The sequence below is a fragment of the Camelus ferus genome, chromosome 12 (assembly GCF_009834535.1).
Source record: "Camelus ferus isolate YT-003-E chromosome 12, BCGSAC_Cfer_1.0, whole genome shotgun sequence".
NCBI lineage: Eukaryota > Metazoa > Chordata > Mammalia > Artiodactyla > Camelidae > Camelus > Camelus ferus.
The window spans coordinates 38,683,516-38,698,664 of NC_045707.1; the positions used below are offsets into that span (position 1 = coordinate 38,683,516).

At 41.6% G+C, this 15,149-nt stretch overlaps 1 protein-coding gene across 4 annotated transcripts in view; it reads left to right on the forward strand.

Annotated features, from left to right (window-relative positions):
* The first annotated feature begins 8,259 nt into the window (after positions 1-8,259).
* The window catches only part of SLC41A2 (solute carrier family 41 member 2), a 104,382-nt gene continuing 97,492 nt past the window's right edge, over positions 8,260-15,149 (forward strand). Inside the window, exon 1 of one of the 4 annotated variants that reach the window (XM_032493445.1) lies at positions 8,260-8,530. The gene's annotated coding sequence lies outside the window, so the exon portion shown is untranslated. Of the gene's footprint in view, positions 8,531-11,106; positions 11,260-15,149 lie in introns of those variants that run through there. The other 3 variants (XM_032493448.1, XM_032493446.1, XM_032493450.1) reach the window with 3 other exon arrangements.

The window sequence follows — 15,149 nt, forward strand, 5'->3', positions numbered from 1 at the left end:
CATGGCAAGTTGTGTACACTTTGTACTGTTCCTTTTTCCTCATCCTATGCTACCTGTTTCATCTATCTCATGTTAAGAACGTTTTGCAAGTTTACACATTCTGATTACAAACTATGACAGAGCCCCAAACTGCTATCCAAGACGGAGAGGTCTTTATTAATTTAAAATGAGTATTTTCATTTTCACAAAAGCTGTCTTCCTTTGAAGTTACCCAAACAGACCACCTACACACTGGCTCTAAGTTCCTGTTTTGTTTTTTTTTTAGCGAGAATACAGAAGGTATCGGAAGAGAGGTGGCTACAGACAGCAAAAGCAGAAGCAGCACATTTTTGTTTGTTTTTTCCCTCCACACTGGTGGGATGTTGCCAAAGTAACTTCTTATGTCCTGTTCCCCCATCTCAATCTTTTTGTCACTTTTTGGGGATATAATTTCAGATGTATAGACAGGTTGCGACAATAGTACAACTCCTGTATACCTTTTACCCAGATTCAAAAATGGATATATTTTGCCCCGTTTGTTTTGTGCTGTCATATTTTCTCTCTCTCTCCCCATACCACACATACGTCTTTTTTTTCTTTTGAGTAATTCAAGAGCAAATTATAGACTTCCTGTCTGTTTACCCATAAATATTTCAATGTATAAATCCTAAGTATAAGGATCCTTCCTACATAACCAGAGTATGATGAACAAAATCAGACACTTTAACATGAATATAGTACCATTATGTAATCCACTGTTGGTATTCAAATTTTAATTGTCTCAATACTGTCCTTTATAACTTTTTTTTTTTCTGGTCCAGGATCCACAACACAAGATCATGTGCTATACTCAGTCCTGTCTACCAGTCTGTGACAGTTCCCTTGGTCACCTTTTTGCTTTTATGACTTTGATGTTTTTGAGGAGAACAGACCAGAGATTTAGTTGAATGTCCCTCAATTTGGGTCTCTCTCCTGTTTCTCTGTGATTAAACTCAGATCATATATTTCTGGCAAATATACCACAGAGGTGATATCAAGTCCTTCTCAGTCCGTTGACTCAGGAATTCACTTGATATAGATTTGTCGTATTATGGGTGATGTCAGCTTTAATCACTTGGTTAAGATGGTGTCTGTGAGATTCTGCACTGAAAAATTACTAGTTATTTCTTTTCAATTCACAAGTATCTGTGGGGAGATATGTTTAATTTAAACTTTCACTCCTTAATTTTTACGTCTATTGATGATTTTCTAACTCTTTCATTCATACTCTATGTATTAGTTGGTATTCCACTGTGAGTTTCTCTTCTCCTATTTACTTATTTATTCATTATTTATACCCGTTTTGGCTCATGGACTTTTATTCTACTTAATGGGTTTTAACCCATTACTATTATAATTTATTTTGATACTAAAACTGTCCCAGGTGGGGGCCCTTTTAATTTGTAAATCTCTTCTTTTTACATATCCCCATCATTCTTTGAGCACTTCCTTAATTTCTGGTAGAAGTTATTTCAGGCTTATTTTGTACTCTTCCTGCCCCAGCCCTGGAATTAACCTTTTCTCCAAGGAGCACTGGTTCCTTTTTAATGTTGAGTATGGTATTTAGAAAGCAAGATCTGGATGTGTTAGTTAGCCAAGCATGTGAATTGCTACTCATGCGTCTTAGTCTTTAGGCCCTCCCATTGTAGGGGGCAAGGAAACACATACATATATACTTAGATGCACAATTTATCTATATTTATTTCTATATTTTAAAACTTCAAGAATGAGAAGCTTGCAGCAGTGTGCTGGAACCAGCATGAATCGGCTCAGGAAGACTGATTACTATTTGTAATTTTGTGAGCTGGTCTGTTGCTTGCAATCAGCCATGGGAGCATTTACACTATCTCAACTGGCAAATGCTGCAGATCAGTTTTTTTTTAATACCCTGCAAAAGAACCAGTTTAGCAGAGCACCACTGGAAATCTGACTTTCATTATTCTCTATATATATCTATTCAGAATATTTACATTATGTGGTAAAAGAAAATTAAGGTTGCTAATCAGCTGACTTTAAAATAGAGACATTATCCCGGATTATCCGCATAGGCCCAATGTGCTCACAAGGGTCATTAAAAGTTGAAAAGAGAGGCACAAGAAGAGAATCAAAGAGATATGAGTATTGGGGGAAGTTATAGCTCACTGGTAGAGTGCATGCTTAGCATACACAAGGTCCTGAGTTCAATCCCCAGTACCTCCATTAGAAATAAATAAGTAAGTAAACCTAATTACCTCCTCTCCCCCTCAAGAAAAAGGGGATATGAGGCTGGAAGGAGAGTCAAACATTCTGTGTACACTGCTGTCTTTGAGGACAGAAGAAGGGAGCCACAAGCCAAAGAATGTGGTTAGCCTCCAGAATAGTCCCCTAGAGCCCCCAGAAGAAATGCAGTCCTGCTGACACCTTAATTTTTTAGTTCAGTGTGACTCATATTAGACGTCTAACATACAGAACTGCAAGACAACAAATGTTTCAAGGCATTATGCTTGTGGTAATTTGTTACAGCAGCAATGGAAAACGAATATGCATAGTATGTATATTTTTTCTGTCTGGGCTCTCTCTGTCTCAGTATAGTGTCAGTGAGATTCATCCTTTTTGTTAAGTGTATCCATAGTTTGTTTCATTTCATTGTGGAGTAGGATTCTATTCTGTGAACATACCAAAATTAGTTTTTCCATTCTCCTATTGATGAACTTTTAATTATTTACAGTTTTGGACAACTATGACAAAACTGCTGTCAACAGTTTTAAATAGTCTTTTTTGCGGGGATATATGAGCATCCATTTAAAGGAATGGTTACAGATATTGGGTTTGCCTGGTCCTTAAGCCAAACAGTATCAGCAAGGCCACATCCTGATCTCCAGAAGAGTAGTCAACACCCAGATGTTCCTGAAAAATACCTCAGCCATCAGCGTACCAGTGTTGCAGAAAGACTGTCTCCCAACAAATTCCAAAGTCAGGTTCAAGAAGCCAGAACAATGCAATATATAATTATATCTTAAAATATATTAATAAATCTGCTGGGAGTGGAATGGGAACAGGAAATCAAAATGTCAGTAGCAGCACCACTAAAACTAAAGGGAGGTCAATTATTTCAGGGTGAAAATTATTGAGTATCCATTTAGGGCTAACTACAGTGTGCTAGTCTGAGACATAAAGGCCCTGCTGACAACCTAGTAGAAAGATGGACAGATAAGTAAACCTTTACAACATAGTATTTTTTTTTCTTATTGAAGTGAAGTTGATATACAATGTTAGTTTCAGGTGTACAGCAAAGCAATTCAGTTATACTATATGTGTATTTTTTTCAGATTCTTTTCCATTATATGTTATTACAAGAAATCAAATATAGTTCCCTGTGCTATACAGTAGGTCCTTGTTGTTTATCTACTTTATTTACAGTAATGTGTATCTATAACGTGGTACTTTTAAGTGATATGATCATGCCCTTCACTGGCTGTCTTAGAAGAAAAGAGGAAAGACCCTGAGTCCACCTGGTGGGTGCAGACCCAGGAAGGTTTATGGGAAAATGGAGTGTCCTACTTAATAAGAACAGCAAGTCCCGAAGCTGGGAGGCAGGATTGGTGGGCATGGCTGAGGAACAACAGGGCCCTCCTGAGTATTCTAGGGCCTCTGCTTTCTCACAGAGAGATTCCAAAGACACCAGGAACAGCGTACCCTTGGTTCATTCCCGTGAGTTTGTGGAGGAAAACTTTCAACAGGGACCAATCAACAAGGTGCTCTAAAAGAGATACAAACATCATACAGAAATTCTTTTCATTCCTTAAAATCCCCACTGCCCACCCTCTCTTTTGTTTTGCACAACTGGCTCCCACGCCCTGGAATACTCTCTCCTTCCTTTCCTATAGTACCTCCTACAACGTCTTGTAGTTTGGCTATTAATCCCTTAGATTTCAGCCCACTGTCACCTTCTCTTTAAATCTTTCCTGACCCCTGCCTGTCTTCCTACCCTCAAACTTTGGAAGATGCTCTTACTTTGTACAGCTGAAGCCCCTCAGGCTTCCCCTCGCACAGAGCTAGATTCTGCTGTAACTGTTACCTAGTGGTCTCTCTCCCCTGATGGACAGTGCAGTAGTAAGCTCAGGAGTAATATTATCTCCTTTTTACAGCTGTGGACTCTGAGGCACCCTGGAGAATGATGCCTCCACTCCTCATCTATAAAATAGGAATAAAAACAGTACTCGCTTTAGAGGGTTGTCGTGAAGACTGAATGAGTTCATCCAGACCCAAGCCCTCACTCGATGACCTCATAACTGTCCCCCGACTTTCTTCTCACAGCCTTTCCCCTCTCAGCAAATGCTAACTCCCTTCTTCCCATGGCTTGAGGCCAAAACTTTGGAGGAATCCTGAACTCCTCTCTCTCTGAACCTCTCTCACACTCATTTAATCCATTAGCAAATCCTGTCAGCTCCACTCTCAAACAAATGGATCCAGGGTCCAGCCCCTCCTCACCCCTTTTTCTGTGCCTGCCCTCCTGGTGGCGAGACCACCAGTTCTCTCATCTGGATTATTGGAAAAACCTCCTGACCGGTCCTCCTGCTTCCACCCTTCCTCCCTCAGTCAGTCCTCCATGGTGATCCCAGTGAAACGTAAGCCATGTCTCCGCTCAGGTCCTTTCACTGGCTCCTGTCTCACCCAGAATGAAAGTCAAACACCTTATGCTGGTTTACGAGCCTGGTGACCTGCCTCAGGCCACTTCACCGACTGCATCTGCTACCACCATCCCCTTGATCACTGCACACTCCAGCCACACAGGACTCCTTGCTATCTCCCGAACACGACACATACACTTCTGTCTCAGGACCTTTGTGCTTGCTGTACTTCCCTCAGAGAGCATAGCTGTGCCCTCACTCTTTCCTGTTCAGACTAGCAAGACCTCCCTGGATCACCCGTATGAAACAGTCTCCACTTCTCTCTACAACCCCCACAACCCTGCCCTCAAACTCTCCAACTCCTTACCTTGTTTTGTCTTCCTAGTAGTTATCACTGAATGGGATATACATTTGTCTGTCGGTACATAAATATGTCTTTGTTGTCTTTCCCCACTTGAATGTGAACTCTGTAAGGCAGGCATTTGTTCTTTTTGTGCACTGCTTATTCCTAGAGCATAGGACGGGAAGACCATGGCATTAGGTTTAAGTGCTCAATAAATATTTTTAAATGAATGAATGATTTTCTGACACTCAGTAGATCCACTGTAACCACCTGCTGAGAGAATGAATAAATGAATGCTCTAGAGATTCCCAGGAAAGGTGCTGAGAATGGAGGATGGGGGGGGCAGAAACTGGGACATGTGTTTGCAAACATGCTGCATGGGCTGCATGCCCTTCAAATCATGGCTTTCTCTGATCCTTTCTCTTTACAAGTGTTTTATATGGCTTTGGGACCACTTTTAAGAAGTCCACAGGGTGATTCTTTAACCTCAGTGATCATCAGAAATTCTTATTCAATTTTTCTTATTTAATTGGAATTTAAGTAATTTTGAACAAGGATTTAACCCTAGTTTCCTTATATGAAAAATGGGATTATATTACCATCCTCACATGGTGTGAGGAGTAAATAACTTAACCTCTGTGAAGGGTCTCACAAGTAGTAAGTTTAGGTTCCCATTGCTTCTGCTCATTTTCTCTAAAGATTAGAGGTTAAATTCTTACACATGGGTCATATTCCCTACTCTCTTAGAATTTAGCTTTGATTTCATCTTCATCCAGATCTCTACTTGGAGTTCTCAGCATCTTCACTGAGATGTCTCAGAGAGACAGCAGACTTGTATCTAAACCAACTCAAAATGGTCCCCTCCAGACTTCCTCCTCCAGGTTCCCCATCTCAGGGGGTGGAGAAGCTCAAGCTAGAAGCCTGGGAGTCATTTTTGGAGACTCTTCTCTCCTGCACCTTCCACATGCAGCCAAAGATCACGTCCTTACAGTTCTAACCCTCATCTGTTTCTTTGATTCACCACCTCCTAATTCCCATTGCCTGCAAACTGGTCTTCACACCTCCTCTGTTGCTCCCTTTTTACTCCTGCTCCACACTGCAGCCAGAAATGTCTTTTACAAACACACAGCTGATCATGTCTGGATGGACCATCTCTAACTCTTTAGTAGCTTCCTTTTGTCTTTAGGAATAAATCCTAATCGTGGCCTTCAAGGCTCCTCCCCTTTGTCTCCTGCAGAATGAGCCATCTCGCTAGCCACAGTGGCCCTTAGCCAGGGCCTCAACAGGTGAACCCCTTCCTACCAAAGGGCCTTCCAACCTGTAGTTTCTGCAGCTTCAAGGGCACACTCCTTGCCCCACCCCTTTCGTTTGCTGCCTGGCCTACTCCTTGTTCTCCATGGCTCAGATTAAATATTACTTCCTCAGAGAGATCTCTCTTACCACCTAGAACAGATCCCTTTGTTACACACTTTCATAACTCCCAGGATTTTCTCTAGCAATCATCACAACAGTAATTACTACATATCCTCAATTCTAAGTCACTTGCTTCACCTTTGAAGCGGCCAGTTGTCAGGCAGAAGATGAAGTAGGAATGTGATGGTGTTGCTGGCACACATGGGGACCTTTTTTCATAAGGGGGTATCTCTTTGCCAGCTTCCACCTTGAGCTATTTTCAGGGTTGAAATTTAATTTAAATTTGGGTTCCAACTTGAAGCTTAAAATATCTAAAACAAAATACCTACTATGTTGTGGTATGCAGAATGAAGGGCACCGCATAAGTAGAAGGTTGCCTGCCACATGTCAACTAGTGAAATTTAGGGCAGTCAAAACCGTCAGCTCTGTCAGAAAAAACGTTAGTACAATTTTCAAAATCGGTAGAGGGTGGCTTCTCCTATGCATGCTTTGTGCGGAAATCTTGAAAGACTACTTGAAACAGAGAAGGAACACTTTTTTGGAACTTTTACTTCTGCCAGACTTTCAAGAGCAGCTAATTACCTTTGAGTGATATATAATTCAGAACATTAGAAACAATGTTGTGGGGAGGATATAGCTCCCCTATGAAGTTCAATACCCAGTACCTCCATTAAAAATAAAGAATAAATAAATCCCTTCCCAAGAAAAAAACTCCCTGAAAGTTTAAAAAGCTATTAAAAACAAGAACAAAAACCATTTGGAATTGCAATTAAAACACTGCTTTTCCATATTCCTTGCAATTATACTTTCATTCCTAAGGATGTTTAAAGGTGAAGAACACTTGCATGGGCCATTATAAAAAGCGTTACTTCAGATGGTCAAGAGTGATACAGAAGCACCTTTCCTTCTTGAAGGTGAAGGTCAAAACTCAGTTTAATGGCAAAGCGGAAAAAAAAAAAAAACTGGGTAAATGTATGCTCTGGTATACTTTAGCACCTGAAAATCTACTACTAAATCATTGGAGTGACTTAGAGTTGGTGGAAGCTTTGATTTGAGGACACTAGCTCTGCACTTTTTAAAAGGACAGTCTCTCTCTTAGAAGAGCCTGAGGACGGAAACCTGTTTCAGTCACTGGTATACTTCCCAGGCGTAGCCCATCAACTAAATCACATGCAAAAGATGCTCACCAGATAGTTGTTGAATAAAATACATGAGTTCTCAGCTTCACGTTGCAAACTTTGGCTCACTTTTACACAGATTTAAAAACAAGCATGGGCAAACTTGAAAAGTCTGGCATTCCAGCCACCTCCACATGCCCATGCACTCTGCCCATACCTCTCTTGCCCACTTCAAGCGTGCTGGGAGCTGCTCTAAAATCTCATCCCCTTCGGGGTCCATCCCCTTCTCTCCTACCTCGGATCAAGCATGGCCCATTCTGAGCTGCTCTGAGGAAAGGCATATAGTTTTAACCTAAGTCAGCGAGAAGGAAACACGAAGCCAGCCAACAGGAGGCCCCTGGTTTGAGAACAGAAATCATGAGTCATAGATTTCGGGGTTCGGACCTAGGAGCAACGGGCGATGTGGATGTGCGTAGGTCGGTGGGGACGGAGTGGGCTGCGGAACAAGGAAGGCCACAGCCCTTCTCTGTTAAGTAGGCTCCCTTGAAAATTTCCCTCTTGCCCTGCTCCATCGGGTTCCCAGCCGGCTTGGGTCAGGGTGCGGCCAAGGGTCCGGGAGGGGGCGGCGCTGGCGCTCCAGGTCGCCGCCCCCGCGGCCACATCACCAGGCGCTGATTTCCCTCGGGCGGCGGCGCGGCTGCGCCTGCGCAGGGTGGCAGCACCGGGCTGGGCGGGGCGGGCGTTGGAGAGCGAGCGGGCGGCGGGAGCTGGCTCCGGGCTGTCAACGCGGGGCCGCGACGGCGCGAGGAGGCGCCTGAGGGGAACGAGCCGCGGGCTCCCGGCAGCCGCCGCCGCCGCCGCCGCCTCCGCGGGGGGACTAGGTGAATGCTCCCTCTGTCCCCCGCCCCGGGTCCTCGGTCGCGTCTGAGAAGGCGGGGTCCGCTCTCCTCACACCGCGCTCCGGGGCAGGTGATAATGGAGGGGAAGTCTCCGCTTTGGCTGCGGCGCCGTGTTCGGGCGCATCCCAGGTACTAGAGGGAGGTGCGGCGGGACCGGGCTCGGAACCCGGCTGCCGGGGCGCGGGAGAGGCCGGGGCCAGGGCAGCGGCCGAGCGACGGGGCCCGCCCGAGCCGCCGTGTCTGCGCCCGGCCCGCGGGCAGCGCCGGAGCCCGGCCCGCCGCGCCGGCCCCACCTCGGGCGGGAGGGCAGGCTGGCCCTGGGCGCCCGCACCGGAGCCGGGCAGCCGCGGGTGTGCTGTCCCGGGCCCTGACACTGGGCCAGACGGCGGGTGGTGGCTGAGCGATGGGTGGAAGGTGAGCACGGATGGAGACGCTGCGAGGCAGGCTGGGGCACACCCCAGATCCACGGCTTCAGGGCTCGACTTTTGCTCCGTGTCACCATATTCTTTCATTCTTTTGTATATGTGAAGTATAGCTCAGCAGAAGACCCCAAACGTTGATTTATAGAAGGTTATGTATATAACGTTACACTTACAGGTATGTTACCTGTATATGTAATCTTTCTGTAAGTGAGCAATATTTTATACACACACACACACACACACACACACACACACACACACACTTAACATACTGTGAAATTCATCCTTTTAAGGCGTAGCCTTTAGTATTTTCACCAAGTTTTGCAACTGTCACAACTATCCAGAACATTTTCCAAGCCCCCAAAGGAAAACCTGTGCACATCAGCAGTTACTTCTCATTCCCCGCCTTATCCCACGCCCTGGCCACCACTCGTCGGTCTCCTTTCCCTCTCTGTGGGTTTGCTTATTCTGGAAAATTCATATAAGTGGAATTATACAATATGTGGCTTTTTGTGTCTGGCTTCCTTTCCATAGTATGATGTTTTCAAGGTTCACCCACGCTGTAGTACTGCATTCTTTTTTATGGCCAGATAGTATTCCATTGTATTGCTGTACCACAATATCACATTTTGTTTATATGTTTTCAGTTGATGGATATTAAGAATGTTTCCATTTTTTGGCCATTGTGAATAATGCAGCTATGAACATTTAGTGAACAAGTTTTTCTGTGGGCATATGATTTCAATTCTTTTGGGTCTGTATGTTTAACTTTTTCAGGGACTGTCAAACTTTTCCAAGGTAGCCGCACTGTTTTACATTCTCATCAGTGGATGAGGCTTCCAGTTTTTCCACGTTCTCATCAACACTTGTTATTGACTGTTGGCTAATTTTTATTACAGACATTGTGGTAGGTGTGAAGTAGTATTGCTTTGCATTTCTTTTATGACTAATCATGTTGAGCGTTTTTTCATGTACTTATTGGCCATTTGTACATCTTCTTTGGTGAAATGTTTACTCAGATCTTTTGCCTGTGTTTTAATTGGGTTATTTGTTTTTTTACTGTTGAGTTATATCGTTCATTTATAGAAAACAAATTCTACGTTTGGGGGGCTAGCACTGACTAAAAAAGCCAACCAATCTGATACCAAGCAACATAATGCTTCTACTTGGGGAAAGTGAGTAAGTGCCATTTAAATGTTGCAGAATACCCTGTCAGTTGTTGGGCATCTTACTGCCCCTTTACCCTTTATGGTATTTTGAGAAAAGCCATAAAAGGTGGATTCATGACCAGAGTCAAGAGAGACCATATGAAGTTAGCATTTTCATTCTGTGCTTGGTTTGAAAAGTCCCAATTATCACTTTAAGTACACAAATACTTTATTTTGGTGACTAGCTAAGCAAACCAATAAAAAATAGCAAATACCAATTACCCAATTAAAACTTCATATGCTTTTCAGGCAAAGTGGAAGATCTTGTTATCCTAAGTTGGTATGGTCTTTATTATAACTGTATCAATATTGTGGTAGCAAATATTTTTCATGGCGCTGAAGTTAAGAGCCACTTGCACCTGAATGAATGCTGTATTTCGTGGTTAATTTGAGTGCAGAAAAATTCAGCATTAGTCTCAGGTGTTTGATACAAAATCACTGAAAAAGACATGATGCTTGCCTCCCAAGAATTTGGGCTCATTTTTTTTTTACTCTAATATGACTGTTCAGAAGTATACTGCTAAATTTTAGAAATGTTATGGAAAATAAAATTAAAGAATTCCGTATGGAATTAGTGGATAAACAACTGATTGAAAGTGTATGAAGAGCAGCCCAATCCCGCTCTTCAATTCACTGAACTTTAAACAATGGAAACATTATTTAACCCTTTTATGCCTCATTGACTTCATTAGTAGAATGAGGTAATGATTCCAATGTATAACCTGACTGTTTTTGTTTTAGCTAATAGAATGATTATCAAACATACTGAAAATATAACCTATCCAGCCTAATGCTGATTGTTACTGACTTACCCAGTGAATGTGCAAATATCCTGTAGCTACAGATGCTTTCCCAAGTTGGCTTTCTCTGCCCCCTGGAGTTTTTAGTGTCACTTAAGGACCGAAAGTTGGGGGCAATGTGTGAACAACTTTGGGGACATGGTCCCTGGGAAATGCCGGTCAGAGTGGACCTGCCTCTTTTATGGTAGGACTTTTAGGCACCCCTCATCTTTTCTCTGAAATTACTGTGGTTAGATTTCTATGACTTAAAAATGTGTGTGTTTGTGTGTGTGTGTGTAAAATAAAAAATGTATATATCTCTAGTAGGGTTCAAAGGCTATACTGTCAGCCAGTTATTTTATCTTAATGTTAATGGGTTTAATCAGTTTGCTTTCCTCCTGACCAGTTGCACTGAGGAAATGGGAGTTTTGACTTGGGAGATAGGAGAGGTAAGTGGTATGCGGTCATGGAACATTTTGGAGGTTTGGGGGAAACTTGCTCTATTTCTAAAAGTGTAAGTATTGAAAATGGGGCTCTTTGGGCAGCATAATGGGTCTGGAAGATAAAGCAAGCGTGAGAAACAGTTTGGAAGGGAAGGCTGTAGGACACGAAGACAGATTCAACTTGTTTAGATATTTTTGCCCAAGAAAAATTCAAAATAGGAAAAGTGGGAGAAACCCTCTACTCCTTCATTCCATTCCTCTTCCCTTTTGTTCCACCTTGTTCCTCTGTGCTTCTCTTCTCCTAGGACCCAGAAAGCAGACTGGGATTACTGTTGTTCCTCATGGAGCTTTTCAGTGGGCTGATTACCTCTCTTCTCCAGACTCTGCAAATTGAGATCAGATTCAAGAAGCCAGATGAAGATTATAATAGGGTTTAATGTTCATTTCTTGCAAAACTGGATTGGAGAATTTAGCTGAGACCCATGCTGAATCTGTTCCTTAATTTGTCTACCCAGATGACTCTAGAGCACCTAAAAAAACTGCAGGTCTCCTCTGTAGGGAGGGAAAATCCTGTCTCAGAGAGATTACCTCAAGGGAGTTAGAATGGAAAGGAAGGGTTTCTCTTCTTGAAGGCATACAAGTCCAGGAGAGCCAGTGAGAGCTCAGGGGTGGAGCCTGTCTGGAATATTGACCTTTATTCTTATCACAGCCATTAGATATGTCACTTTGCTATAGGAGGAACTGATGGGGTAGAAAAAAAGCAAAGTGTCCCTTAATCCTGTTTTCTCCTACCTAGAGGAGTGGAAGTTCTGTTGTCCTTGCCGAGAGGTAAATAAGGACCTGTCTTCTCATCAGTTAAGTATGTTGTGGGTAATAGTGTTTTGTAGGCTGGCTTAGGAACTTAATCACCATTTATAAAACTGGAACTGAGAATACATTTTCCTTGGAAATAGCTAAACCTCTTAACAATTTTTAAGTTGGTGATTATTTCATTGTATGGTTAAATATATAGTTGATTCAAGGGCACACTTGTTTTACTCCTCAAACATTTGTTGAGTGCCTAATATATTAATGGGCACTGAGCTAGGCTCTCAGATTCAGCAGTGAACAAGAGTGGGTCCTGGCAGTCATGGAATTTACAGCCTAGAAAGACAATTAGTACATGTACAGCTACAATAAAGCTTAAAAAATCTTAGAAAGCACTGAGTGTTTGGGACCACAGAGGAGGGGAAACTAATCTAAGAGAATCAGGGAGATGATGTCTGAGAGCTAAGGTCACAAAGTAGAATAGGAAGTAGCCAGAAAATGGGATGAGTGAAGTGTTCAGGCAAAAAGAACATGTGGAAAGGCTAAGAAGTGAGAGAGTGTGATACTAAAGTGATATTTTTCAAATTGCGGGCACCTACCCGGAGACTGTAAAACCAATTTAGTGTTGTGACTTGCATGTTTTTAAAATGAAATAAAATAGAAAAAAAGTCTGTCACACGTAGATACTTACTAGATTGTGACATTTAAAGTTTGAAAATCCCTGCAATAGACGAAACAGAGAAAAAGTACAATGTGACCACAGATCTTGGTTCAGTGGGGATGATGATGATGATGCAAGATTTAGTTAACCTTTTTTAGAGATTTTGAATTTATCTTAGAGGAAATGAGAAGCCATTGAAAAGTTTTAATCAGGGCCTGATTAATATTTTCTAAAGATCCCTTGAGTACATGGTTTTTCTCTACTTGAATATAAACTTCACATTCCTTGGCCCAGTGTCATAGGTATTCCAAAATCTGGTTCCGGTCTCTTTTTCTAAAAAATATTTCTACTATTTTTGGTAGTGGAACCTCTCATTTCACAAAGATTGACGGTTTGCCAAAGTGCCTTTGCACCAAGACCAGAAAAATCTGCGAGAGCAGACCTTCCTTCTCTCTCATTCACGTCGAATCTCTGGCATTTAGCTTAGTGCCTGGTACCCAGCACAGACTAAGAAAATCTTTGTTGATAAGAGTCTAAATACCGTTACTATTAGAGCTGTTACATAGACGTAGAAATAACCTGGATGTTTCTAGCAAAACTTGCTTTTGGAAAAAGTAAAAGATTTTACTAGAAATTCTTTTTCCATAGTTGGAATCATTAGTAATAGAATCCCATTTACTTAAAAGATAATTTAACAAAAAGTACTCTTGTTATATTAAAACAATAGTAGAAATAACAAAAAGAACAAGACTTTCTCACTTTGGGGTTTCTCCTAAGGAGTACAAAGCCGTAACAAATTGTTCACAGGAGGAGGCAATCCAGCAGCCATTTATATTTTGTTTGAATTGATAGGATTCTCTGAACATTCTCCAAAAGGTGGTTTTACAAAGATGGCTGGGGACAAAGAGGAAAAATTAGATTAAAATGTGTCAATCATATGAGCTTAATGGAGAGGCAGCAGAAAATATTTTGGTCTTAGAAGAAGTAAAAAATAGAACATCCATATACCCCATAGACCTTACAAATAAGAATTTAATGATGTCAGTTTGTTGCCAGAGAATGATTGTTCTGTCACAGTATTGTGACTTCACAGAATTAGATTGTGAAACCCAACTGTGAAGGAAAATTCTTTCAGTGTATGGTTTTGATAAGTGGCAAGAGAAGTTACGAAAAATTCATGAAAGGTAGAGAGATTTCAAGTTCTGATTCAGATTTCTTCTTAATACATTTTTGAGATGTGGAAACTTTGTTAATTAGTTTTGTAAATTGGATTTTATGTATCTTAAACATGAACACTAGAATCAAATGTTGCTAGTATAGGACGGCTTTTGAATTTTGTGTTTTTTATGTTCTACAGAGTCCTATTTTAAGCCGTGCATTATAGAACTTAAATTGAAACCGTTAACTTGTATAAATTTATCCTAAGGAAGTAATTCTAAATATGGGAAAGTTTTATGCACAAAGATGCTCGTTTTCAGTGCGGTGTAATTTACACAAGAAAGTGTCCTGCTATAAGGATGTGATTCATTAAAATATGGCAATCGACTTGAAGACATTTAACCATTAAAAATACTTTTTTAGAGCAGTAGTTTCTTACTACTTTTTAAGTTAAAAAGTAAAGAGTGCTCAATATAAATAGAAGTTCAAATAATATAAAAATATACAGAATTTAAAAAGTGGAAATAGTATTTCAAGTCCTTCGTTACCCTACTTCTCCAATCTAGGCCAAGCGGGTTCTCCAGAGGTCAGTGCTCTGAACTTCTTGGTATCTGTCCTTCCAGGCCTTTTTTCTAACCCAGTGATTTTCAAACTGTGCTCCAAGGAGGGGCGTTGGGGTCTTTTCAGATTAGGTGAGGTGGGGACTGAGTGGTGGTTCATCCTGGACTGCTTTGCTTTTTACCTGTTGTCTGTATTGGGATTTCACACAGGGTTTAGTTTAAACAAGGAATTCCTCTGCATTCAAAATAGGTATTCAAAAACAATTAGCCTTATTTAGAAAATGAAGTCTTAACCCTCTTAGGAATTCCAGATCTTCTCCAGTTTACCATTTTGCTGTTTGGTGACAGGACTGTTCTACTGAGACCTATTTATTCATTTCCCCAGCAGTTTTCTGCCTGCCTGCCTGCCAGCCACCTTGTTAGAATGCACCTACTCTTCTTTTTTTCCCATCTCTCTAAATGTTACTTGTTCTTTAAGGTTTGACTTGTTATTGTTTTCGTTCACGCCTTCTTTCTAGGTGTATTTAGTGGACACCACCTACCTTTTGACTAATTACTGAGTGGGGAGTATACAGAATTTTGTATCAAAAGCTCATAGACTAGTAGAGGGTGACCTTCATGTAAATAAGTGCAGTTATGTATTATAAAGTAAGAGCATTTGAGGGGCGGATACTGAAGATATATGTGGTCTCGTCTACACTATTTTATAT